The sequence below is a fragment of the Propithecus coquereli genome, unplaced genomic scaffold (genome assembly GCF_000956105.1).
Source record: "Propithecus coquereli isolate 6110/MARCELLA unplaced genomic scaffold, Pcoq_1.0 Scaffold147, whole genome shotgun sequence".
Classification (NCBI taxonomy): Eukaryota; Metazoa; Chordata; class Mammalia; order Primates; family Indriidae; genus Propithecus; species Propithecus coquereli.
The window spans coordinates 6,473,599-6,501,358 of NW_012139080.1; the positions used below are offsets into that span (position 1 = coordinate 6,473,599).

The 27,760-nt window shown below is 48.4% G+C and overlaps 2 pseudogenes across 1 annotated transcript; one reads left to right on the forward strand and one right to left on the reverse strand.

Annotated features, from left to right (window-relative positions):
* Positions 1-5,822: 5,822 nt before the first annotated feature.
* Positions 5,823-11,175, reverse strand: LOC105806810 (annotated as a pseudogene). Its single transcript, XR_001137293.1, has 5 exons — positions 11,171-11,175; positions 10,319-11,129; positions 10,078-10,217; positions 7,763-9,012; positions 5,823-6,559 (listed from the first exon to the last, which is right to left on the reverse strand). The product of XR_001137293.1 is annotated as an uncharacterized LOC105806810 (transcript).
* On the forward strand, positions 11,171-11,835 carry LOC105806829 (annotated as a pseudogene).
* The last annotated feature ends 15,925 nt before the right edge of the window (positions 11,836-27,760 follow it).

Sequence of the window (27,760 nt, forward strand, 5' to 3'; positions counted from 1 at the left end):
CCCTGGAGAGGACACCCCAACCAGCAAATTGTGGCGCTATGGAAAGAGGTCTGAACAAGGGTTTGAGTGCTGGCTTTGACCTGGACTTGCTGACAGCCAGAAAAGAGTTCAGTACTGTCTGGGGGTAGCACCGTGCCCGTGGCCACCCATAGCACAGTGAACATGGCTGATGGTCAGTAAGGATTTCCTAGTTGAAAGAAAGAAAAAGAAAGGAAGGGAGGGAGGGACTTGTGTACTTCTGGAATCTCTGTGTTCTCTTTGTCTCTGCTCCATCCTAACTTCCCAAGTTCATTTTCCATCCAATTCATCTCCTGGAATGAGCCAGCAAAGTATACTAGGGTTCTAACCACCTGCTTTGCCACCAGCTGACTGTATGACCTTGGGGGCCCCCTACCCTGCCAAACTCACAAGGGAGAAGGACAAACAAATGAGATGCTAAACATGACAGTGCTTTGAAATGTATGAGACACGCTGCAGATGCAAGAAACTGCTATGATGTCTTTAGGCAGTGCACATCCCATGGCGACTTCTGGGGACCAGCCTTCACCATCCGTTCCTGAAATGAATTCCCCATGCCCAGTGCATTACTTGGGACAGCTCTTATGACTTCAGTGACTTGCGGCTCCGTGGTAAAGAGGAATAATCCTTTTTCATAGGTGGGAAAGCCGAGGCCTGCAATTCCCGCTGCGAATGCCCCTCTTAGCAACTTCTCACAATCTGTTGAAAATGTCCCAGTTCTTGCCTGTACTCCTCATTCGACTCAAAGCTCTATTTGGACGGGACCTACATCTTCTTCATCACCATATTCTTAGAGGCCAGCACATAATAAGTGCTCAATACACGTTTGTTGAGTGAATAAATGAGCAAATGATGCCTCTTACCCAATATAACCTTAGCCCAGGATCACAGGCCCCGTTCAAACTACTTATCCACTGCTCTGGACTCACTGGGGTCTAACTATCCCATATACTAAACACTTCTCTTCCCTCCCATTCTGTTCTCCTTAGGAAAAATTGATAAATCTGACTGAAGGATTTTTTACCATTTAAGTTCCTTTAATTCAAACTACATTGGCTTATGCTCTTGACTTTAAAGTCTAATTCCATAACAACTCAGTACAATCCTGGGAGTCAGACTTGTTATCAACACAGTGAACTACTTCATTCTTTTTGGCAGTGTGATCCCCACCCACCCCCCTGCATTCCAGCCCGGTGAACCCAGTAATTTTTTATTCTGAAGAAATGAAGAAGTTGCAACCTTGGGTCTACCCCCAGGTCAATCCTCTGAAGTGGGTGACAGTGGCATAGCCCACAGAGAACGAGCAACAGGGCCAGGAGCACAGGACTCTCCCAATAAGGAGCCTCGGTCTTCTACAGACAAACCAACCATGTCACTGGAGGTGGGGTATCAAGAGTTGGTGGCTTCTAAGCAAAGGAAAGAGTAGAGCTGGTCTGTGCCCTCCCGCAGGTATTGGCTCCTCCATACGTCCAGCCCCCTGGTGTTCTCATTGCAGAGGACACCTCGAGTTTCCAACCCCACCTTCCACCAAACTGACCTGCTCTCCAATTTCCTCTCAGCAGCTGCCACTTTGGAAGACAGTCTGATAAACAGATCCTACGTGAGGTGATAAAACCTATTTATTTTAAGAGTTACTGGTGCACGGCATTTTCCAGAACCAACAAAACTGATAATGGTCTTTTTTTGCAATCGCTGAATTGTTCAATACCTTCTTGCGACTCCTCTTTGACACAAATACATTTTAATAAATGTTTTTTTAAGATAAATTCAAATTCCATGATTTATTTATTTATTTTCTTTCCTTCCTTCCTTCTGCCTCTTTTTTTAATTTCAGAATTTTACCAGGCTACATAAGTTTTGGTTACAAATTTGCTTTTGTGCAGTTTGAGTCAAAGTTTTAAGTGTGCCCTTCACCCAGTTAGTGTACATTGTATCCGTTAGGTGTAAATTTACCCATCCCCTCCTCCCTCCTCCCACCTACTTTATTTCCTTTGAGTTTTACTTCCATATGTGCACGTAAGTGTTGATCAGTTAGTTACAATGTAGTGTTGCTACATGTGGTGTTTGTTTTTCCATTCTTGTGATACTTTGTTAAGAAGAATGGTACCCAGTTCTATCCAGGTTGTTACAAAAGAAACTAGATCACCGTTTTATTTTTTGTGGCTGAACAGTGCTCCATGATATACATATACCACATTTTATTAATACACTCACGTATTGATGGACACTCGGGTTAGTTCCACGTCTTTGCGATTGTGAATTGTGTTGCTGTAAACATTTGAATGCAAGGGTCTTTTTTATAAAATATCTTTTTTCCCTTTGGGTAAATACCTAGTAGTGGGATTGCTGGATCAAATGGTAAGTCTACTTTTAGTTCTTTGAGGTATCCCCATACTACTTTCCATAGAGATTGTACTAGTTTGCAGCCCCACCAACAGTGTTTAAGTGTACCTTTCTCTTAGCATCCTCACCAGCATCTGCTGTTTTGGGGCTTTTCGATAAAAGCCATTCTCACTGCAGTTAGGTGATGTCTCATTGTGGTTTTGATTTCCATTTCCTTGATGGTTAGAGATGTTGAACATTTTTTCATGTGTTCGTTGGCCATTAGTCTATCTTCATTTGAAAAGTTTCTTTTCATGTCTTTTTTCCACTTTTTAATGGAGTTGTTTGATTTTTTTCTTGCTGATTTGCTTGAGTTGTTTGTATATTCTGGTTATCAGCCCCTTATCAGATGTATAACATGTGAATATTTTCTCCCATTCTGTAGGTTGTCTATTTGCTCTATCGATTGTGTCCTCGGCTGTGCAGAAGCTTTTTAATTTGATCAGGTCCCATTTATTTGTTGCTGTGATTGCTTTTGGGATCTTCTTCATAAATTCTTTGCCTAGGCTGATATCTATAAGAGTTTTTCCAACATTTTCTTCTAGAATTCTTACAGTTTCGTGCCTTAGGTTTAAGTCTGTTATCAATTGTGAATTAATTTTTGTGAGGAGTGAGAGGTGTGGATCCTGTTTCATCCTTCTACGTGTGGCTATCCAATTTTCCCAGCACCATTTATTGAATAGGGATTCTTTTCCCCAGGGTATGTTTTTGTCTGCTTTGTCGAAGATCAGATGGTGATATGAGGATGGATTCATATATGGGTTCTTTGTTCTGATCCATAGATCTATGTTTCTGTTTTTGTGCTAGTACCATGCTGTTTTGGTTACTATAGCCTTATAAGTATAGCTTGAAGTCTGGCAAAGCGATGCCTCCCAATTTGTTCTTATAAAGTAAGGTTGCATTAGCTATTTGGGGTCTTTTCTGATTCCACACAAAACATAGAACTATTTTTTATAGGTCTGTGAAAAATAATGTTGGTATTTTAATGGAGATTAAATTGAATCTGTAAATCACAATATAGACATTTTAACAGTGTTGATTCTGCCAATCCATGAGCATGATATGTTTTTCCATCTGTTTACATCCTCTGCAATTTCTTTCCTCAGTGTTTTGTAGATCTCTCTGTAGAGGTCTTTCACCTCCTTAGTTAAATATATTCCTAGCTATTTTATTTTCTTTGCTGCTATTGTGAAAGTTATTGCATCTTTGATTTGATTCTCAGCTTGACTGTTATCAGTGTATATGAAAGCTACTGATTTGCATACATTGATTTGTAGCCTGAGACTTTGCTGAATTTATTTATCAATCCCAGGAGTATCTTGGTTGAATCTTTGAAGTTTTCTAGGTATAATATCATACCATCAGCAAAGAGTGATAGTTTGACCCTGTCTTTCCCAATGTGGCTACCATAAATGTTAACAGAGAGACAAGGCCTTAATGCAAAGTAATGGCTCTCTAATTGTAGAAGTCAGGCACCGTGAGAAAGGCGTTCGAATGAGATCTAAGAAGGCGAATCTGAGGCATTCACATGCCACTCACTCTCCTCACCACAGCAGTTATTTTTAATTGATCACAGCTAAGACGTCGATTCACTGCTCCAGGCAGCCACAACCAGCCTCTTGGAGTAGGCACACAAGTTCAGCTAATGCATCTGCAAGGGCTGGTGCCATGAATTCTGAATCCCCCCCAGTTCTAGGAGCTGGGGTTCTGTGAGGTGACAGAGAGGCTCCCTTCACCCTTCCATCCACATCATAGATGGACCCATGTTATGCACAGCCGTGCTATGAAAGTCCAACTGGGGTGTCTACAAGGCTTTTCAGAAGAGTGAAACTATCCCACCAACCCAGCCTGACATCTTTGACAAACAACATATGGGCCCAGGGGATTCACATAACCAGAGGGAGGGAAGGAAGGGAGCCTCGGCAGGGTCCCCACACACCCACTCCCTTCACAGGCCCGTCCCTTCAGAGTTCACATTGGAGCCTCCTTTCTTGTTTCCTGTGTGTTCAATGGAACAATGTATTGGACACCTACCATGCTCCAGGCACTGCTGTGCAGCTGAGGGTGGGGCACAGAGGTCTCCTCCTCCAGGGAACTTCCATCCTGGTCCTTTCCTCAATGTGTGCAGGATTCCAGCCAGGCCCTTCTCCAGTTTCTGACATCACCACATGGGACTCCTGACCTGCTGTTTGGAGACAGGAAATGTGAAAGTAATGAGAATGCCTTACATGTCTCAGCTCCTCCCCAAGTATGAAGTGCTATTGAACACGTGATCTCATTTGATCCTCAGAACTGCCTGTGCAGGAAACACTCAGTGATTGTCACACAGGGCTCTCTAGCCAGAAGACGGGACTCACCCCAGACTCTGCCACTTCCTCGCTGTCTGACTTGGGGCAAATCCCTAAACTTCACTGCAGCTCAGTAAAACGGAACTAATAACACCTGCCCTGCCTACTTCACATAATTGACGACTCATTCAGTCAGCGTTAAAACACCTACTATGCTCCAGGTGCTGGAATAGACACAAAATCTACAAGATATTGCCTGTGACTTCAATAAGACAGAATCCAGGAGCTTCCAGCCTGATATGGGGAGGCAGATTACAAACAAATACATGCAATACAGTTCAGAAACTATGGTGGCAGAATTTGGGTGTAGTGAGGAGACAGACTTACTGAATAATGGATATATATAGAAATGGAGACTTTAGAGAAGTCCTTACATAAGGAAGAACACTTACTGAGCTCTTATCAGGGGGAATTTCCATATACACAATTGTTCTAAGGACCAAAAAAGATGATGTGTGTGAGCCTACTCTACAATAAACTGTGAAGAGCTGCACACTGCAACGTATTCATGTAAAATGCCAGTTTTTGGCTGACAAAAATGTGTTTATTTATTAAGCTAGGTTTGTTGCTGCTGCAACAAACAACTGCAAAGTCTCAAAGGGTTAACATCACCAAGGTTTATTTCTTCTTCATGTAAAATGTCCAATGTAGGTTGTCAAGGCCTCTGCTCCACACAATGGCTCAGGGATCCAGGCTGACTGATGCATTATCATCATGTAGCTACTGCATCTGGAGCAGGAGGTCTCCTCAGTCATTGAGGAAAGAGGAGAGAGAGCTGGAGGGCATACAGCTGGCCAGAGGTCATGCATGTCACTTTCACCCACATTCCATGGGCCAGAAACAGTTATCAATACATGGTCCTGCCTAACAAGGTCCTGTCTGTCTAGTTTTTTTTAAAGTTACATATAACATTTAATCGGTTACTGTGATATCATAGAAATACCAGGAATCATAAAAGTAAAAAAAGCTACTAAAGTAGTGCCTGATGTTGCTAGGATCTGAGCAGTAGCTGCTGGTCTACAGACACTCGGGAGCTCGGCAATGGCCGAGGCCCAGGCGGGCGCCGGCGAATCACTAGCCCCAGTCCTGGTGTCTCTTGCCCTTGCCCTTCTTCTTGTCCTCCAGCCGCGGCCTCAGGGCACAGACGCAGGCCGACAGGCCGGCAATGGCCTTGGGCAGGTCGATGCCTTTGCTCCACTTGTTGGCCTCGCGGTCGTACACCGGCAGGGTCTTGGGGAAGGCGGTGTTCTCCCAGCTGTACCCGCCGGGATGCAGATGCGGCCCTTCCACACGGCCACGCCCGACTCGCTGTTGGCGTGCAGCAGCGGCGCCACGGGGGTCCACTGGTTGCCTGCGGGCTGTAGGCCTCCAGGCCCAGCACGACAAAGCGCTCCATAGACTCGATGTTGTCATCGCTGCCCCCGATGGAGTAGATGCTGTCGCCCAGGCCGCACATGCTGTGCCATCCGTGGGCCGTGGTCATGGGCCGCTGCTCCTCTCACATGTCCATCCGGTGGTCCTAGCACAGCAGGTTCTTGCGGTAAGGGCCGATCTGGTAGTCGTGGCCCCCCGAGATGTACACGAAGTCTTTGTAGATGGTGCCCGCGTGGCCGTACGTGAACGTTGGCAGGCCGGCCACATGGGACCAGGAGTCGGTCTTGGGACTGTACGTTTCTACCGACGAGAGAGCTCCATTCTCATTCCGGCCTCCGACGGCCACCAGCGTGTCTTCAATGGAGACGAGGTAGAAATCCACACGGCACTGGTTCATGGAGGCCACCTTGATCCACTGTTTACAGCGGGGGTCATACCTATAAAGAAGATTGGAGGCCGCAACCCTTCCTTTGTCCCGTGAGAAGCTTTCTTATTTTTATTTATTTGTTTATTTTTGTTTAATGGATTTGATTGTGGAGACACCTGGAAAATCTTTCTCGTTATATTATTCTGTTTTGGGAGCTCTCTCCGACCATTTTCTCTTTTGTTTGTGCTTTTGTTTTACAAGGTAAGTGAAAACTCATTTCTGGTCAAATAGTTGTTGACTCTTTTCTGTTTCCTTGCTAGAAGATACACCTCTAGGTAGGAAACTAGACAACATGGGAATTCAAGTCCAACTGGAAGCCTGAGACACCAGAAAAAATGCACGGGGATCATTGCAGTAAAATGTTTCACATTTTCATTTTTATAGCCAAAATATCCAACAAATAATTGCAATTTACAATTGAAAGAAAATGCAGAGGTAAGACTGCTATGACCACATTCTTTAATAACTTTTAATATTAAAATGCTTTAAAAATTGATCATTTATTAAATTCAGACAATAGTTGAGGACCATTTAGCATATATACATGTTGATGTTGATATAAGTCCAAATTCTGTTTTAGAAATTCAACAATGAATTAAGTTGATTTTAACTGAGCTTTATTCTGAAAAACAATTTTCTTGTTGCAATATAAATCTGCTATTAACAAAAGAGCAAGGTGGTTGGTACTCTTTGTGCCTTTAAGATCATAGTTCAAAAGAATTAAGCAAACCTGATAACAAAGATAAACATAACCTTTATTCTCTTTCAAGGACCCAGAGGAAAGAGCCTGGAACCATACTCATTAACTTAATCAGAATCCCTTAAATTTCATGGTCTCATTTAAAATGTTATAGCAATAGACTGAGTATTCCAAAAACGATAGCAAGATACACGTTGCTGTCAAATACATAGTTAAAAAATGTAATAACTCTCTTAGCCAATATAGAGGAGGGCTGGGCTAGTGAGCTACTCAAACATTCACAATAAATAAAAATTACTCGATGTACATATAATGATCACATTTTCATAGCCTAAAATCACAATATAAAATCTGACAATAAAGTTGTGTCACATTCAGGAATTAGGAAAGTATTTTTTGGTATACATAAATGGTGGGACAGAATCTTCTAAATCATAATTGTCCCAGAAGAACCAAGACAGACATCAACACACACATACTGCCCTCTGGTCAGTAATCTCAGAACTAGAATACAGTAAAATAAAGTCAATACAATTCAAAATTTCCTTATTATGATTGGCTGTTTCAATAAATCCAAAATTATCCGTCACAGTTGCCACATAACCCAAGAGCCTCTTGGAGTTGGAATTATGATCTAAAAGTCATACACAAGTTGCAATCTGCTGTCCAGGCCTCTGTCACTAATACTAAATTTAACCTTATCTCCTATTTGAGGAGAAGTAGATCCTTCCACATCCTTGGCTCGAAAAGCAATAGCCAGTTTCACCTCACAATCATCATAAGCAATAATGCCATCCTCCGCCTCCTTCTCTTTGCCTTTATTTGTGCTAGTGCTTTTAGGATTGGAAAAAGTGGCTTCTTTTTCTACAGTGTCCAGAAAACGATGATCCAAATGGGAATGGAAGGAAACCATGCCTTTGGGAAGTTTTTTAATCCTAATAGCATGATTTCTTTGGGCAGAGAGCATATCAAGAACCACAGTAAACTCTACTTCATCTGCAATATGGAGCTGGTTCCCATCCAGAATTTCAGTGAAGTAGAAGAACACATGAGCATCACGATCCACACACTTGGTGAAACCAAAACCATCTCTCGGGGCAGCAATCACATCCATTTCTCTGGCTTTATTAGTGAACTGAAATGTATTTGATAGAACTTCCATATTGGTTGCTCATTCTGATTTGTCACGTCGTTCTGTTGAAATATTAAACCTAACATGGTCACCTTCCAGAACAGTCATCTTGGATTTTGCATCTTTGTCTCCAAAGGGAAGTTCTTTAGGAATCACAGAGGCAACTTTGATGCATCCTGGCAATGGGTCATTCTGGTTTTTACTGGCTACTTTTGGAATAACTTTGGTTACAATTCCTTCAAAATGTTCAATGCTGATATCTTCAAAAATGACGGTTCCTTGAGGCAATAGTCTGACATGTGTTGCAATTTCTTTACCATTTCTGTCCTTGATTGTGAATTCCACGTCATCTCCAGGCTGTAAGGTTTCTAGGTCACCCTTAAATTCACTATAGTGAAAGAATATCTCTTTTACAACATCACCTCTTTCGATAAAGCCAAATGCCCCCTTCATGGAACAAACTACTCCCTGACAGCGGGCTTGTTTCTTTTTCAACAGCACAATGTTACGAGCACTTACAGCACCAGTATGTTCATTGTTATCAATTATAAAGTTTATTTTATCTCCGGTTTCCAGCTGAACATTCCCTTCGACACCTTTAGGCTTTCTTTCTTTTTTTTTTTTTTTTTTGCTGCAGACATCAGTAGTTTATTGTTTGTTTAGTCCAAATACATTCAAAATGGAAACTCAAAGAATACTTTCACCTGAGACAAACTAGATTCTACTAGCATATAATACTTAACACATTACAGCAATAAAGATGGGAATCCATTGTCTTCTATACCTACTAAAGCCAAGATAGTAAAGCCAATTTGGTTGCAATAGTGTCATAAGGATAGAACAGTACCATCAAAATAAAATAAAATCAGCAAATAACAGTAATGGTAGATGAATATTTTTACTTTGTTTCACTGAAAAGGGGACAAAAAGTTGAAAGTCTACAGTACTGCAGGTGAACAATCACCATGTAAACTTCTCCATGTGACATTTTAATGTTTTATTCATGGTATGTAAAGACTGAAGCTGAATGGCTCTTTGCTCTACTTTTCTATTACACTTAACATTTGTAATTACTTTTGGTGCCAGAATAGTTTTCATGGGTGACAGGGCAATATCCTGGATTGGAAATTATACACACACACACACACATATATATATATAAGAATTTTATACATATATATATATAAAGGGAAACAAAGAAATAGAAGAATAGAGAAAAAATACACTTGGGGAAAATAAAACACTGACAATAAAAACAACCAGTTATTTAAAAGTAGTCTGAATAAAGGCTTTTTTTTGGGTGGGGGAGGGGCAGCCTGTTTATTGACTACACATGTGGGAGGGATGGCAGCTGGGCTCCGCTTCCAGCTCCTGCTGGCTGGATGTCCTCCCTGTCCTCCAGACCCAAGGGTGCCCCAGGGCTCCACGGCCCATGGCCCAGAGGTGCCTGCCCTCAACGAGGAGGGTCCCTCTGCCCCAGGGCCTCTCAGGGACCAGCCCTCAGTCCGTGCAGTCTCTGCCAGGTACAGCCGGGATCCAGGCCAGACTGCAGTGGGCACAGCCCAGCAGGCAGGGGCGCGGCCATTCCCTAAGCAGGAACCCGCAGATGGTGACAGACAGGTTCCATGTGTGGGTGGGGTGGTGGCTACATGGGCAGCAGAGCAGACGTGGCCGTCAGCTGAGGAGGGGAGCAGACCTGTCGTTGGTCACCGTGGGCTTCAGCTGTACATGGGTGAAGGGATTCCTGCTCACGGACCTGGCACCATAGTGGTCCAGACACTGGGAGAAGGCGGGCACGGCCACGCTGTAGGGCCGCTGCTTAAAGGTGCCAGCCATCTGGGTGGGGAAGGCCCAGGAGGACGCGCCGTAGTGGGGGGGGGGGGCGGGCAGGGCCAGGTCGGCCTTCTCCAGGAGGTTCCTGGTGCTGCTGCTCTTGCCTGCTGCAGCATCTTGGTCTTCTCGCTCTCGCCGTAGTGCCAGCCGTCCTGGGCCTCGAGCAGCAGCAGAGCAATGAGGTCCCCTTCCTTGAAGCTCAGCAGGGTGCTGTTGTCCCTCGCTGCGTGGGAGAAGATGGCCTTCACCCGCATGCGCCCGTTGCGCTGCAGGCCGGCGGCCCTGGAGCTGGAGCGGGGCAGAGTCTTGTTCTCAGTGGCTGCATAGCTGTTTTGGGGGGTAACGCTCTTGCGCACGGGCAGCGTGTTGGAGTACGAGTCGCTCAGCTTGCTCTGGGACCCGACAAACGGTGCCAGCTCGGGGGGCACCGGCAGGGGCTTGGCGCCCGGAATGGGGTCTGAGATGACCAGGTTGGACTTGGAGGCCGACAGGGTGCTGGGGAGGATGGCGCCATTGCCGCTAGCCCCTTGCTGCATCCGCTGGTCGGGGATCTTGGTGGGGTCGGCGCGGGCCCGTTGCCGCAGCGGCAGCTTCTGGGCCAGCAGCTCCTTGCCCTTGGCGAGGTGGGCGGCGGAGTTCTTGGCCACGGCGTGCTGCTTCTCCACGAGGAAGCAGAACCGCCAGCGGTCCTCGGTGAGAGCCGTCTGGTAGCCGTTGGGCACGTAGCCCTCCAGCTCGCCCTGCTTGTTGCCCATGGCGTCGATGTACGGCAGCTCCTTGTCCGAGTACTTCTGCGGGTCCTTGCTCCCCTGGCTCTTCTTGCGGAGTTTCTTCAGCTCAGCCTGACACTTGTCCAGGGCGTCGTCTTTGCTCCTTTGCTCCGTCTGGTATTTCTTCAGAGAGGCGCTCAGGTACCTGCTTGACCTTGGCCAAGGTGGCAGCCTCCTGAGCCCGGCACCATGATGCAGGAATCCGCAGTCCCGAACACCCGCCCCGCTCACCGTCCCCTGCGCCCAGAACCCGGGGGGACGACAGCGATGCTCAAGCGCTGTGGATTTTCGGTTACGGCCCTCTCGTATGGAGGCCTGACTTCACCTACAGCGACAGCCGTGTGAGCTTCGTGCGCGGCTACAGCCACCATTTCTGGCAGGGAGACACCTTCCGTCGGGGCAGCGACGAGATGCCTGGCCGTGTGGTGATTCTCCTTGAAGATCATGAGGGCTGCACTTGGGGCGCGGCCCACCAGGTGCCAGGCGACCAGGTGAGTGAGGCCCTGAAGTACATGAATGTCGGGAGGCAGTGCTTGGCCTGTGATACCGAGGAGGTCACTTTCTATCCTCAAGATACCCCTGAGCAACCACTCAAGGCATTGGCCTATGTGGCCACCCCACAGAACCCTGGCTACCTGGGCCCCGCACCTGAGGAGGCCATCACTACGCAGATCCTGGGCTGCTGAGGCTTCTCTGGCCACAACCTTGAGTACTTGAGTCTGCGGCGGGCAGACTTCATGCAGCTCTGTGGGCCTCAGGCACAGGATGAGCACCTGGCAGCGATCGTGGACACTGTGGGCACCCCGCTGCCCTGCTTCTGCCCCACCGAGCAGGCTTTGGCACTGGTCTGAGGGGCTGAGCCCCTGCAGGGAGTACCATGTGGAAATCGGGGCCGGACATCACTCCAGTGCCCAAGATTGACTTAATGCAGTTAGAGCCCACTGAGACGACGTGGTGGGTGGCTGGGGCTTCTCTTCTGAGCCCCTGCCTGTCTGCAAGCCTCCAGCTCTCCTGTTCAACACCGACTTAACCACTGGAAACTTTATTGCACCATGTTGGTGTAGTGGGCAGGGTAGGGGGCCTGCACTTGACACAGGGGCCCTGCTGAGCAGTGGCCGCACCCCAGGCACTGGGAGCCTGGCCAGATTCCCCCCAGTGCTGCTAACTCCACACCACCCAGGCCTCCACCTCTCCAGGGAGTCTCCAAGAGCCTTGATCCTCTGCCCACTCAGACCAACCATTCCATAGCCCTGGAAACTCTACCTGCCAAAGGTCCCAGCATGCCAGATGAGGGCAGCAGGGAGTGAGGAGAGGGGCCCTACCAGGATGGAAGCCCCTGTCAGCCCTGCTCCACCAAGTCTCCAGAGCTAGATCTGATACCTGGACACAACTGTTTACCCATTTGGTTTTGTTTCCCTGTCCCTTTGTCTGCTGGTCTGTCTGGGCCACTCTGTTCCTGGGAATCTCATCACTACAGGCCCTGGAACTTTCCCAATCTGTCCCAAACTATTATCCATAAAAGGGTCTCTATCTGGAAAAAAGAAAAAAAACTGGATATGAGAAAATAGATGGAATGTCTGGTGAGCATTGAAGTTTCTATCACAGGGACCAAAGAACTCTCTGCATCCTGTAGAATGGGGGTGTTTGGCTAATCAGAGAGTCCTTTGGGGAATTATGAATCTGCTACCCTTAGGGCCAAGCAATCCCTGGGGCACAACTGGACATGTATTCCTCTTAACTCCAAAGTGACTGGCCATGGCAGAAAACTAAGGTATAATCACAAGACTCAAGTTATTTATGTGACTCAGATGAGCACAGAGTTAAAACAATAATAATCAAAGCTATCATTAATTGAGCACTTGCTATATACTAAGTCCACATCCCCTGTATTATCTCATATAAGCCTCACAATAACCCAGGGAGGTAAATAGTACTGTTAGACCCATTTTTTTTTCAATTTTTTTTACTGTAGTAAAATACATATAGCATAAAATTTAGCATCTTAAAAATATTTAAACATACAGTTTAGGGGTATTAAGTACATTCATATTGTGCAACCATCACTGTCATCCATCTCCAGAACTATTCTTATGTTGCAAAACTGAAACTCTGTACCCATTAAAGAATAACTTTCCATTCTCCAAACCCCACAATCCTGGCAACCACCATTATACTTTCTATCTCTATGATTTTTTTAATTTCAGAATATTACAGGGGTACAAACACTTTGGTCACATAAATTGCCTTTGCACCACCTGAGTCAAAGCTACAAGAATGCTCATTCTCCAGACAGCACGCACCGCACCCATCAGGTGTGAATTTACCCATCCCCTCCTCCCCCCAACACCTGCCCAATTCCTGATGAATGTTACTTCCATACGTGCACATAAATGTTGATCTATGAGTACCAATTTGACGGTGAGTGTGTGTGGTGTTTTTCCATTCTTGTGATACTTCACTTTGAAGAATGGGTGTTAGCCCCATTTGATATATGAAGATAAGATGGAACAAGTCCAAAGTTCTTCATATTCTTCAATTAGTAAAATATCAGAGCAGAGAATTGCATGCAAAACACCCTGTCTCCAAAAACCATTCACTTTACCATCAACCTATACTGCTAACCCTCTGCAGGATGGGGCCACTAATTACACACACACACACACACACACACACACACACACACATATACACATATGGTCTGCAGTCCCAAGATCTGGATTCTCAGCCTGGTTCTGTCACTAGCTATTTAAGCTTAGGTAAATCATTCATCTCTCTGAACCTCAATTTCCTCATCTGTAAAATGGAGATAATAGGAATATCTGTTATCCATTAATTACCTTATGGAAAAGAGTTGTTGCCAACTATAAACATCTCTATTACATGACAGAAAAACAATGGCCATGGATTAGAAATCCGCTGGAGATGAGGCAAGTGTCTGAAGAGAGGTCACCCCTGCTGGATGGGGAGCAAACCTGGACAGATCCCCTATCCCAGAGGAGTCTTGCTCACACTCCTGCGGCAGCCCCACCAAGAGCAGAAAGTAGGCCCTCCTTGCCCCCTCTGCTCCCACACTCTCTGGCAACTCTGTCACAGCCTCAGATTTGTCTGTTTTCCTGCAGAGGTTTTTGCAGTGTAAGCGGGACAGCTACATCAGTAAGTTCCATCACGTCATGAATGTTATTGAAGAGCAGAGTGTCTGGCCCGCTGGCTGGGGCTTCTGTTCTCACATGCTCCCCCCACCCCTCCCACTCCTGCAGTGTGGCCCCTGCCATCCTTTCCAGCCCTTTCTGCCCTAATGGGCCTCAACTCCATTCTGCACTGGGATCCCTGCTCCAGCTTGCCCTGTCCACACATCCATCCCCAAAGCGCCCATCACGTGTCTCACCCTTCCCCGCCCCGGAGCCTTCACTCAGGCATGTCTTCCACCTGGAATATCCTCTCACGGTCTCTGCCTGTCAAGGTCCTCCTCCCCAGAAACACAATGTCACAGCAGCTGTTTCAGAGTGATGAGATTACAGATTATCTGTATCTTTTTCTCTACAATTTCCTCCATTTGGAGATCTGGAGGAATGAGCATGTTACTTTTATAATAAAAAAAAATACACACAAGGAAGCCATTCTTTAAGTCCCCACCCTCCTCTGAGGCCCTCACCAGCATCCCAGCTCACATTCTCTTTCTCCTGTGCAATTCTACAGCTCTCAGCCCAGACATAAATTGCTTTATATTCTAGGTAGTTTACTGTGTACAAACATCTGATATCCCCAACAAAATTGGAAGCTCCATGAGCGCAGGGACACATTGTACACATCTTCCCTACACTGCATACCCTCTGCAGGGTTCCAGGCATGTCTGAAGTAGTGAGTGAGTACTCCCCAATCACGGGGCCGCAATGATGGCCCAGGCATACCTTGTAGTGGCTTGAGAAGGTTCAGTCATGGAAAGCTAGAACTAAGGGCCCTTACAGTTTATATAATCCAAGGCCCTGCCTTTGTATAGACTGTGTCCGACACCTCATTTGCCCACTAGAAGTGTTCGGTCACCCTCACTACATGAGCAGTCAAACTGAGGCCAGGAGAGGTAAAGTGATTTGGCCCGAGAGCCGGAGCCCACATCTCCCGTGGGTCTGCCCAGCGCCTTCACCACTGAACCACAGCTGCCGCTCCAAGGCCTTACCAACAGCCATTTCTCTCCCCAGTGGCTGGACATGGCTTGCCAGGTTAATAATTTGTTCATTAGGCACCTAATGAATTACTTATTAATTGCTAACTTGAACAGCCAGCTGTCCCCATCTGCCCTGGCAACCTGGTATTTTCTGTGCCACCAAAGGCCAGGCTGCCCCCAGGGGCCGGGGTGTACCAGGTAAGGATGCCCACATCCCCTCTGCACCAAGCAGAGCATGGGTGGGGTCTGCCACCTGGGCATTGGCTCTGGGAGCCTCGCTGCCTGGGGGAGCACATTGGAGGCAAGCCGCCGGGGTGGAGGACATCGCAGAGGAGATGCAGGACTCATCTTTCCAGGATCTCTGAAATGCAGAAACACTGTCTCTGCTGGCACTCGGCCAGGGCTTCCACTGCTCGGAAGATCAGGTCAGCACCAGGAGACTTTCCCATGCAGGGAAGTTAAGTGCTGAGCTGAGCAAGGAGGATCACAATAGGGTCACAATCTCTGGACGCTGGGCTGGAGGAGCCTCAGGGAGCAGGATTTCCCACATGGCCTTCCAGCAACCAGACTCAGCCTGGGCCTATGTCCCCTAGGCCCGTTAGTGGCAGGTCTGGCCTTCAGCCCTAGCCTGGTCCCCGCATGACCTTGGTGCCACCTGGTGCTGGCCTCTGTGGTGAGGGCCACCTTGGAGCCCATAGGTGGGGCTCTGAAGACTGTGTTGTGGGACCGACACCTGCCCAAAGGTCCCTGCCAGGTGGCACTCTGATTTCACAGGCAGCAGCTCCAGGACAGGGTCTGAGGACACCCCAGGGTGAGGAGGCTGATACAACCAACCCCAGCCCCACCCTCCCTTGCCCCAAGACACTTGAGGTGAGGTGACTTATCGTCCTGTGCCACCTCAGTGTTGGTGTTGTGGAGATAACGTCCCTGCATGTCATAAGGGCAGCAGAGCTTTAGCATGCCTTCCTCTGCATTCTGCACCGGAGCTGCCCATGATGGGGTGTGTGATGTGTGGTCTACAACAGGTTTCCTGCACTCCCGTGTATTTAAAAGACCTGTCCCTACACAAACACACTGGCTTTGGGGCAGCCACAGAAACAGGATCACACATTACTCTTTTTCCTTCTCATAGAAATACAAGGGCCCCTTTTCCCCTTAGTGTTATCAGTACAATTTGATATTGGTCTAATTAGCCCCATCTCATTCCAAAAGGGTTTGTCATAATGAATGTGCAAATGAACGCAGCAAACCTAGACAAAATGGGAACAGGCTTCTAGAACAAACGTCCGAAGGTCGGATGCATGGCCACCCGGTACTGCTCCCCTCCCTGAGCAGGGTCTGGAGCCCCCCCCCTGCTCTGTTGTGCCCTCCACACTGAGGGCTCAAGGCAGCACACCCACTTTTCCCCAGGACAGGCAAGTCCTGGCACCCCCCCATTCCCTCCACATCTTTGGGTTCCTAAGCATGATCTGGCCCAGATAACCAGTAATGAACTCAGAAGGGGACCCATAGCCAACCTGTGCAGGTTAGGGCTGGGCCAGAAACCTGGGCTTGAGAGCTGCCTTGGCAGTGGGGGGTACTGCCTCTCCAGCTTGCAAGCTCTGCCTCCTTATTCTAGAGGTGTGTGAGGCGGGGTTGAGCAAGCACCTGGGGGGCCAGCGAGGGGCTGCCCTGTGGTCACCCACTTCTGACTGGGCAGAAGCCACATCACCCACCTGGATGGAGGCATCCATGTGACTGCAGAGGGGCCCTGCCCTCCAGGCCACTTCTGTTCACTGGGCACCAGGGTGCCCATTCCCTGCTCTGTGGGCACCTTCTCAAATTGGTAAGTGCCACACCCCAGGCCAGTGCTGAGCCCAGAGCTGGCTTCTGCCTGGTCCTCCTTCCCAGCGACCACTTGAGCAGCATCCTCTCCCAGCCATGGGGCAATGTGGGCCTCAGAGAGCAGGGCTTCCACCTGGCCTGGGAGAGAAGTCAGGGTGAGTGGCCGGATGAGGGTAACTCATGTGGGCTCCAGGAGCTTGAGAGGATGTCATATGCCAGAGAAAGCAAAGCCATTAAGAATCCATGTGACATTTGGAAAGTAACATTCACAGGGTGTCAGGAAGGTGGGAGGGGGGAGGATGGGATGGGTAAATCCACACCTAAGGGATGAGGTGTACACTGTCTGGGGGATGGGCATGCTTGTGGGGTGGTGCAAAGGCAATTTACGTAACCAAAGCATTTGTACCCTTGTAATACACTGAAAAAAATGTTAATAAAATTAAATAAAAATAAAAGAATCCATGTGACAGAAGATATTAAATCACCATTTTTTTATGGCTGAGTAGCAAACTCCATGGTATACATACATGACATTTTATTAATCCACTCATGTATTGGTGGGCACTTGCGTTGTTTCAACATCTTTGTGACAGTGAATTGTGCTGCTATAAACATTCAAGTGCAAGTGCCTTTTTTATAAAATGTCTTTTTTTTCCTTTGGGGAGAAGGGCACACTTACAACTTTGACTCAAACTGTACAAATGCAAATTACGTGACCAAAACGTGTGTTCCCCATAATATTCTGAAATTAAAAAAAAGAATCCATGTGTCTGTGTCTCATTTGAGACCAGACCCATCTCTCCCTGTCTTTAGGACCTCCCCCCCTCAAAGAGAGGACACCACAGAGTATGGGGTCAGAGTGGCCTGTTAGATGCTCTGATTGTCACTGCCAGATGCCAGAGGGCTGCGGTCCTGGACAGCCTGGTCTTGAATCAGGGATTAAGATGGAAAAGAACTATAACCAGGGGGCTGTCTCGGAAGGGAGAAGGGGAGAGGGGGAGGGGGGAGAGGGACTTCCAGCCAGTGGGTGCCAAAACCATGCTGTGGGCCACCCACATGCTGAGCTGAGCATGGGCCTTGGCTCCCATGGGGGCCAGAGACAGCACCTTGTGAGGAGGTGGGGTCCAAGGCCGAGGCTCCCAGGGCAGACCCTCCGCACACCTGGCAAGGCACAGGTGTGGCACAGGGCGTCAGGCCCTGGAGGTAGGGTGTCCAGTATGTCTGGCTCGCTCTAGTGGCAGCTGACCATTTTCTGGAGGATGCTCCTTGTGCGGCCATCTGCAGTGGACAGGTGGCTGGCTGGAGTCTCTGGTTCCTCAGGAACATCTGACAGGGAAGACAGGGCAGCTGAACCTGGGCCAGGGCTCTTGAATCCTTCTCTGACACTTCCAGTGTTCAGAAAACATCCGGGTGAAAGTCCTCTCACATGGCCAAATTCTGGGGAATTACAGATGGGGAGCAGAGGGCCGGAACCAAGTCCCCAGCTCAGGCCAGGACAATGGAACCAAGACAGAGCCACCGTTCCAGTTCAGTACAGCTAAATGCAAAAGCAATGTTCTATCTGTTTCACTGACAGCAACAGGCAAATCACGTTGTTCTAGAAAGCGTGCTAGGAGGGATGTCAGAAAAGCCAGTTCTGAGCCAGGGCAGAGACTGGGGCGACACGGGCATGTCCGGTAATGTCTCAGGACTTCACCCTCACCAACGTTACTCTCACCCACTTACACAGAGGGATTTTCTGAGGCTCAAATAACGTGTGTAAAACATGTGCTTTTTGGTCTTTAACGTACCAAATGCTAGCTACACGGGCTCCTGAAGGACCCCCTTCGCCGCCCACCGACCATAGGGCAGGCTGAGAGCGGTTGTGCAGAGACGGGCCCGCTGGATGGCCGTCCCGTACACGGCGCAAGCCGCACCGCCCGGCACCCGGGCCGCCAGAGTGCACAGTGCACCGCAGACAAGAAGCGGCGGAGGGCGACGGCCAAGTGCGAGAACGGGACCAGCTTTCAGTTTGGCTGGTTGGGAAAAAAACAACAAACACGGGCGCAAGCATGCAACAAAAGAAGCGGTCAGCGCGGGGCACAGCGCCCCACGTCGACACGCACCCACGCCACAGGCGGGCGGCGGACCACAGGAGGGGCCATGACGGCCCCGGGAGCGATGCACGCATGGGCGAGGACCCGGGTCGGAAGCCTGACAAGAGAGGCGACGGAGAGAGGACGCCGGACGCCACGAGGGCCAAAGGAAGCCTCGGACAGACCGCGCCGGCCAGGACTCTCACGGGGTCCCACCGCCAGTGGCCTCCTGACACAAGGGCCGTCCCCGCCGCCCCTGGACCGACTGGCTGGCCTTGGACGACACCCCCACACGCCTCTTGGGGCCCAGCCCCCGACTGCTGCTGTCGGGAGTCCAGCACCCGAGACGCCTCTTCTAGACACCCACACCCGTCCCCACTGCCACGCAGTGGCCACCAACTGGTCAACTGACAAACCACTGGCTCACTGGGGAGGGTGTCACTTACAGCCGGGGGTGGGGCTCAAGGCCACACAACTCCATAGTGAGGCCAAGGCTCGTCTAATAAGCACAGTGGGTGGAGCACTCAGGGCGGTGGTCAGCAGAGGCAGGGAATGAGAACAAGGACACACGTGGCGAAAGACGACATGGAAGTGCAAGGGCCATGATGACAATGTCGAAGCACAAAAAACACTCGCAACACACCAGAGAACACACATAATGGGACCCAGGCTCCCCTCACAAATGAGGGCAGCCCCACAACACACACCCAACGGACAACGCCATCAGAACAGCCTTTTTTTGCCAATCCTTCAACATGAGCAGGACCACACCACCGCAGGCAACTCCGTAAAAGACAGAGCTCACTGACGGCCCATTTAACCCATCTCCCTCCCACCAGCCCCACCTGGTCCCACGCCAGAGGAAACCTCAAAACAGGAACACTAGCGGGCAACAGGGCCCCTCACCGCCCGTGGTGTCGCAGGCAGAGAGCAACTCAACGCGGTGGGATGACAAAAGATACCGTGGGCCTGGGAGGGGTGGGGATGAGCCATGACTTGGCCACACCTCATGGAGAAACACAACGCCCACCTGCTCCTCCTCCTCCTCTCCCACGTCCCTAAATCCAAGGTAAGAAAGATGAAAGGACATCTACTGCATCAGACTCAATAAGAACCTAAATGGGGCCAGGAGGAGCAGGAGCCCAAAGGTACTCTTCCTGCCCCCCTTGCCCCACAGTGCCTCTCACCAGCCCTGGTCTGTGGCTCAGCATGGTGATCTGGAAAAGACAAGGGTGGGAAAAGTGCTCATGATGGCCTGGACAGAGACACCACAAGCTCCTCCCCATGGCACCCCATTTCACATCACATCACCCCACACACCCCCGAGGAACTAGGAGAGACCCATGACCGACCCCAAGGACTCCCTTTCTCTCCACATCCACCCATGCTGCCGAAGGACCAAAATCCATGTCTTCACATAGTGGGTTTGGAAAAAACTTCACAACGCCAATTTGTTTTTTTTCTGCGTGTCACCCATGAAGTTCAGAGTTAGAGCCAAAAGACAAAAACACGAGGGAACGACGACTTCTCAACAGTAGAGAAAAAACCCACCTTTCCTGATCACTTCTTCCTCGGTCTTCCAGACTCGGTGGATCTGTCGGGACCCTCCCCTGCCATGGCGTGCTGCTCACAAAAGGCGGCCCCCTCCCCTGGGCAAGCCCCACCATCATACTTGGCTGGACTGGACAGGTGCCCTGATCACATCTTGCCCTCGCAAACCTGCCAGCCCAAGCTCTGACTCAGAGATGTCTCCCTGACCCTCTGGAACCAGCCGGACAGTCCTGCCGAAGCCCGCCCGCCTCCCGGAACTCGGCCTCTGGCACATCAGTGACTCTTCCTGCTTTTGCTTGCTTCACTGGAGCCTCAGAAGACACGCACCCTTTATCAAAGTGGGCGCCAGCCACCAAGGGGCTCTTCGAAAGCACCCAGCAACCCTTAGAAGGCCATCGTTTCAGAGTCCAGAAGCACCCTCTAAGGCTGCAGTCCCCAGTCCCTGGGCCATGGTCCGGTACTGTTCCGTGGCCTGTTAGGAACCAGACCGCCCATCACCACATGAGCTCCACGCACACACACTCCACCCCCATCCCTGGCCCATGGAAAACTCCTCTTCCATAAAACCAGTCCCTGGTGCCAAAAAGGTTGGGGACCGGAGCTGTAAGGCATCCAACACAGTCCCCCTACCCTCCCACCAAGGCCATCAAGAAAGGATGGGTCAACGTGACCACAGACATCGCCCACCAAACCCATCTCTGCATGGACCACAACCCAGTCAAGACACAGAAAGACAAAGAAAGAAAGAAAGACAAAAAAAGGAAGGAAGGAAAAAAATAGAAGAGAGAGAGGAAAGACAGAAAGCCAGAAAGAAGGAAGGAAAGAAAATAGCGATGAATGAAAAAAAGAAAGAGAGAGAAAGTGGACTCATTCCAACTACAGGGCCTCCAAACAGTGCAGCCAGAGTCACACAGGCAAAGTAGAATTAGGAAATGAAACTTCCTTTTTCATGAACATAGTGTAATAAACCAATCTGATCTTCACTGCTGCTGAATGAGGTAACAGGGTAAATATACCCAACACAGCAAAAATCTGTGTTCCAGGAAAAAAGGGGGATCTTTTTATCAAACGTCCGCTGTGTGATTATGCCATCCTTGCAACACATCCTAGAACTTGTGAGGGGCGTACTGGGTCAGCAGCAGTGTGCTGGCATTTGGTTCTTCCATGGGAACATAGATTGCAGTAAGGACAGAGGAGGAGGGGAATAGCCGAAGGAGAACAGAATGCCTCGTGGCCAACTGGCCCCCATACTAGCTTGTCAGGCCAGCGATGTTTCACACTGCAGACATTGTATGTGCATGCAGTGCATGCTGTGTGTGTGTGTGTGTGTGTGTGTGTGTGTGTGTGTGTGTGTGCGTGTTAACCCTTGAGTGTAGACCTTCATGACCTTCGGACCAGACCAGAGAGCATCATTTATTAAAAAGCAAAATCACTGAACAAGAAATGAGGAGGCAGACTGCAGGGAGAATGGAGAGTGGCCGCCTCTGGGGCACACCCCGCTTACACATTAGGCCCAGGAGGCACAGGGTCGAGGGCCCACGATACCTCTGGGGGCTATGACAATGTTTTAGTTTTAGTGTCTTTGAGAAGGAGAAGAAAGATAAATAGAACGATGAGTATGTAACAATGAAATATACCTAAAATATATGTGTTTTTCTACCAACAGAGTCATGATTTTTAACTTTTTTCCCATAAAAGGAGTCAGAAGCCCCATGGAAGTGATCATGTGGCCCTTCATGAAAGGAAGCTACTAGCAAGGCTGCGATGCCATTTTCCCGGGCTAAGAACCAGGAGTGGGTGAGGAGTGGAAGAACTGTGTTTGGTATGGAGTCCTCCGGAGGAGCTATGATGCCCACTCCCTGGGCAGGTGTACAGCTGAGAGGGGCCAGGTGAGAATCTGTTCCAAGGTGGACTGCGGTGTCTTTGTGATCCCCTGCCTGCCAAAGTAAGCATCGTGTCCCTTCGGCAACAGGCTGTTATTAGAAATAACCACAGGAGGACTTGTACAATGCTATCCAATTCCGGCTTACCTTTTCTTCCTTATTTCCAGGAAATGAAAAACAGGAGAGAATTGTGCTTAGAAAAAAGTGCTAATGTAATTCAGAAACTCATTAGAGGAGGGGGAGGTGGGCTGCAACATGCCAAGAGAAAAGAATGTCAGGATCCACCACACGAGCGATGTTCACAGAGAACTCCAGTGAAGACACGCTATTGATCCAACTTTAGAAGTTTTCCGGGAGCATTACAAAATAGTGCTATCGATGATATTTGCAAGTAGTATTGGGATCAAGTGCTTTTAAGTCTCTGAACTCATTCAAAGGTAAAACGTGGTATTGGTGACAATCTTCAACCCCTTCCCACTTTTTCCTGATGTGATGGCATCTCCCAGTCTTGATTTTCACTGCAAAGGATAAGAACGCTTTATTGTGCCCTCAGCATCTGTTCAGGGGTGGTGGCTGCATCCTGTTGTGAGGGTCTCAATGTGGGCAGGACAGGAACTTGGGCTTGTTCATGGATTTCCATTCATAAATTGAGCATGAGTCTATTAGGTTGCTACAAAAGTAACTGCAGTTTTAGCATTGTTGAAATTTGATGTTTGATATTGGAATACATTCTTAGATAAATGTGGTTACGTTATATGTCATTTTAATGCACATTTTTTGATTTACTTATTTATTTTTTGCTAATGACTTAATACTTGCTGTTTATTTTATATTTATTTTAGACTATGGAAATAATGTTAGAGAAAAAGCAAATTCCAGCGATTTTCTTATTCAAGTTCAAAATGGATCATAAAGCAGTGGAGACAACTCAAAACATCGACAGCGCATTTGGCCCAGGAACTGCTAAAGAACATAAGTGCAATGGCAGTTCAAGAAGCTTTGCAAAGGAGACAAGAGCCTTGAAGATGAGGAACGAAGTGGCTGGCCGTCGGAAGTTGACAATGACCAATTGAGAGCAATCATCGCAGCTGATCCTCTTACAACTACATGAGAACTCACTGAAGAACTCAAGGTGGACCATTCTATGGTCGTTTGGCATTTGAAGCACATAGGAAAGGTGAAAAAGCTCGATAAGTGGGTGCCTCATGAGCTGACCGAAAATCAAAAACATCATCGTTTTGAAGTGTCATCTCTTCTTGTGCGTGACAACAATGAACCATTTCTGGATGGGATTGTGATGTGTGACGAAAAGTGGATTTTATACGACAACTGGCGATGACCAGCTCAGTGGTTGGACTGAGAAGAAGCTCCAAAGCACTTCCCAAAGCCAAACTTGCACCAAAAAAAGGTCATGGTCACTGATTGGTGGTCTGTTGCCAGTCTGATCCGCTACAGCTTTCTGAATCCCAGCAAAACCATAACATCTGAGAATATGCTCAGCAAATCGATGAGATGCACCAAAAATTGCAATGTCTACAGCCGGCATTGGTCAACAGAAAGGGCCCAATTATTCTCCACAACAACACCTGACCACACATCACACGACCAATGCTTCAAAAGTTGGGCTACAAAGTTTTGCCTCCTCCTCCATATTCACCTGACCTCTCGCCAACTGACTGCCACTTCTTCAAGCATCTCAACAACTTTTTGCAGGAAAAACACTTCCACGACCAGCAGGATGCAGAAAATGCTTTCCAAGAGTTCATCAAATCCTGAGGCACGGATTTTTACACTACAGAAATAAACAAACTTATTTCTCATTGACAAAAATGTGTTAAATGTAATGGTTCCTATTTTGACTGATAAAGATGCGTTTGAGCCTATTTATAATGATGTCAAAGTCACCGTCCAAAACCACGATTACTTTTACATCAACCTAATAGAAGATACTGCCGTCAGAATTTGATCCCTATACCATACTGGAAATGGTTCCATTGCTTATTGCAAAAAGGTAGGTGATCTTCAGAAAAAAGAAGCTAAATAGAAACTTCTGATGGAATGAAACCCACTCCACTTCTGTGACACATATGGAAATCCCAACAACGATCATACCACTACTGATGTCTGTCCAGGTAGAAGAGGAGATGCCATGGGCAGGACACCCCCTAACTCCCTGGCATAAGCCATCCTCCTGCCTCCGCTTCCTGGGTAGCTGTGATTACAGGCATGTGCCACCATGCTTGGCTGATTTTTCTATTTTTTTGTAGAGACAGGAGTCTCCCTATGTTGCTTGGGCTGGTCTCAGACTCCTGGCCTCCAGTGATCCTCCCAAAGTGCTAGGATTACAGGGGTGAGCCACCATGCCCCACCCCACCATCCCCACTGTGGATGGATCGTGTGCCTTGGCAAATCCTGGCACTTCAAGTCTCTCTCAGAAACACCCTCCCATGTATGGATGCCCTGCATGACTGCTGTTCCTTTCCTGAAACCCTGGAAATCTGCCCTTAATTTTATCTAAGGATACAGGAGCACAGAACCCTCAGACACCCTCCACCTCCCTGCTTTGGCAAGAGAGAATGCTGAAAGTCTATCGCTGCCTCTCTCTTGCCTCTCTGCACCCACTGGGACATGGCCTGACTGCAGTTAGGTCAGCGATATGAAGTCATTCTTCCGGAAGGAAAAGAACTTAACCAGACATATCCTGTTTATCACTTGTCTGTCCCAAGAGTTTCATGGCAGCTTTTTTGTTTATTTGGTTTCCTTCTAAGTAGACATTTAGGATGTCACCTTCTGGCCTCAGGGACTCTGTGCTTGTAAGTTCCCTGGTCCTTCCCAGGACCACAAACCTTAAAATAAGTGACTTTCTTATAAAGAAACACAGTGATGCACTCAAATCACAGAAACAAGGGGGGAAAAAGCAATCAGAGTCTATGGGGCTGGTTGGGTGGGACCGGTGACAGTGATTCTTTTAGGCTTGGACCTTGACTGAGAGGATTCCCAGTGGGGCTGCTCGGGAGTGGCCTGGGGCGGCATGTGACGTGTGTGGGTCCTCCTGATTCCTGACACTTGGAGTAATTATTCTGACATTGTGATGTGTTATTTTTTTCCTTAGTGACATCCTCAGTTGGTCATATTCCATTTCCAATTTCCCAGACTTGAGCAATAAAATGCCAAGACAGAAACCCCACATGGATCTGTGCCTAGGCGTGTGGACCTGTGGGCCGAGCCGCCGGCCCTGGGGGTCTCTGTGTGCCAAGGAGCCTTCTCTGCTGGGTGTGTCGTCTTCTCCGCTGGTTGTTTCCCCTTCGTCTTCAGTGTGCTCCAGTCTCCATACACTGCCTCCGGATGTGTGTTGGACATTTGTCTATCGCTATCCCACACTTGGGTTATTTGACACATGGAAAATGTATACCTGTCTCCGATTTCTCTTAGAATATTAGGGTATCGGCTCCCCACCCCTGCCCCACTTTTCCTCCCACTTTCATTGGGCCCATGGACCTGCCAACACCTTGACTTCAAGCCACTGGCCTCCTGGAACTGTGAGAGGACACACTTTTGTTTTCCTAAGCTATCTGAGACGTGGTATTTTGTGATGGTAGCCCCCAGAAACTAAGGCACAGGCCTAGAGTGCATCACAACAGATGAAACTGAGCAACGGTGTCGGGTGGTAGGGCGGCCAGTGGGCTCTTCTGCCTCTGCCTATCGTGGGGAGAGGAGTCCCGTAACCTGTGTCCACTCTCCCCTTCTCGTACCTCTTTGGCAACCTCGTATCACATCCCTTTTGTCCCCTTGGGTCCACCAGGATCTGGAAGTTGAAAAGTTTTTTAAAAAATGTGCCTCTTCATTCTCCTTCCACCCGGCCCTGAAGCTTTTCTGAGGTGACCTCGCACAGTTCCTGCCAACTTCCTGTGAGGGAGAAAGATTCACCTGCTTTGGGGAAGGAAAGACAGACAAAGAATGTAACTTAATATTTTTAAAGATACTACCCAACACAAAGAACGAAAAAGTAGCCGGGCATGGTGGCCCAGGCCTGTAGTCCCCACTACTCACTCAGGAGGCTGAGGTGGGAGGATCGCTCGAGCCAAGGAGTTTAAGGATGTCAGTGAGTGAACCAGGACCTCATCTCTAAAAACATTAAAATAAAATGAAATGAAAATGGAAAGCTAAAATACTCTTTAGCAAAACTGGTCATGAAGACACTTGGGGGAAAAAGAACTTACTACCATGATAGAAAATCGCATAAATGTCATCTATCTTTGTGTGTGTGTTTTCTGAGAAATGATCCCTTTTGCTACTGGGCTGGGACTCAAGTCTGTGGTGTCAAAGGTTGAAGCTAGAGAATTCACTGCATTAGACTCCTGAGTGACTCACGACAGGGTTAGCTCCATGTAAACACTCTGTAGAAATGGGTGTTTTGTGGACTTCCGTCCTTTGGGAGAAACAACTGGTCCAAGTACAGGAGCGAGTGTGCAAACTGTCTTCTCTGTCAAACGCTGTGTCTGGCAGCATGCATGTCCTGTGCTTCCGTCTGCTGTGACAGATATTCCAACTGTGAGATCATGAGTGGTTGGGCCTAGGCTCCACTCTGAAACTCTCTGTACCATTCATCTGTCTTAAGTAGGTCCCACCTCAACCCTTTGGCGTGTAGCACAAGCCAATGGTGCTCTCTGCTCTCTTGAGGGAAGTTCAGGCAGGGACCTAGGCTCTGCTCTCCACCAAGGGGCTCTAGTCGACTAGTTGTGGGGAGGGCGCCCAGCACCCAGAAACGTGGTCCGAGAAGGGTCAAGAGGAGGCCTGAGGCCCAGTGTGCATCCATCCCCGCCTCTACCCCCCGCCCCCACCGGTGAGCCCATTCTTCCCAGGCTGACACTTGGATCAGTGGATGATAGGGGTCACCTACCTGTGGACGTTATTGAAAAGTCTGAGTGGCACTGTCTGACCTCTTCCCAGAGAGGCAGCCTCAGCCTCCCCACCGTGGCCTCTGGCCAGGCCCCATGGGCATGTTATCATCATTCTTCCTATCTTTCTTCCTTTTGTCGGTCATTATATCTTAAACATGTGAAGTGTATCGCTCCATCCCAGGTTTTATGATTCTAAGGTTTTTCTCTCTTTCTCTATCTCTCTCCCCTTTATGTCTTTTCTTTATTTCTTTTTGGTTTCCTTCTTTCAGTCTTCCTGTCTTTCCTTCTTTCTCTTTCTTTTCCTTCCTTTCTTCTGTCTTTCCTATTTTCCTTTCTTTCCCCTTCCCTCTTTCCTTCCTTCCTAGTTTGTTTGTTTCTTC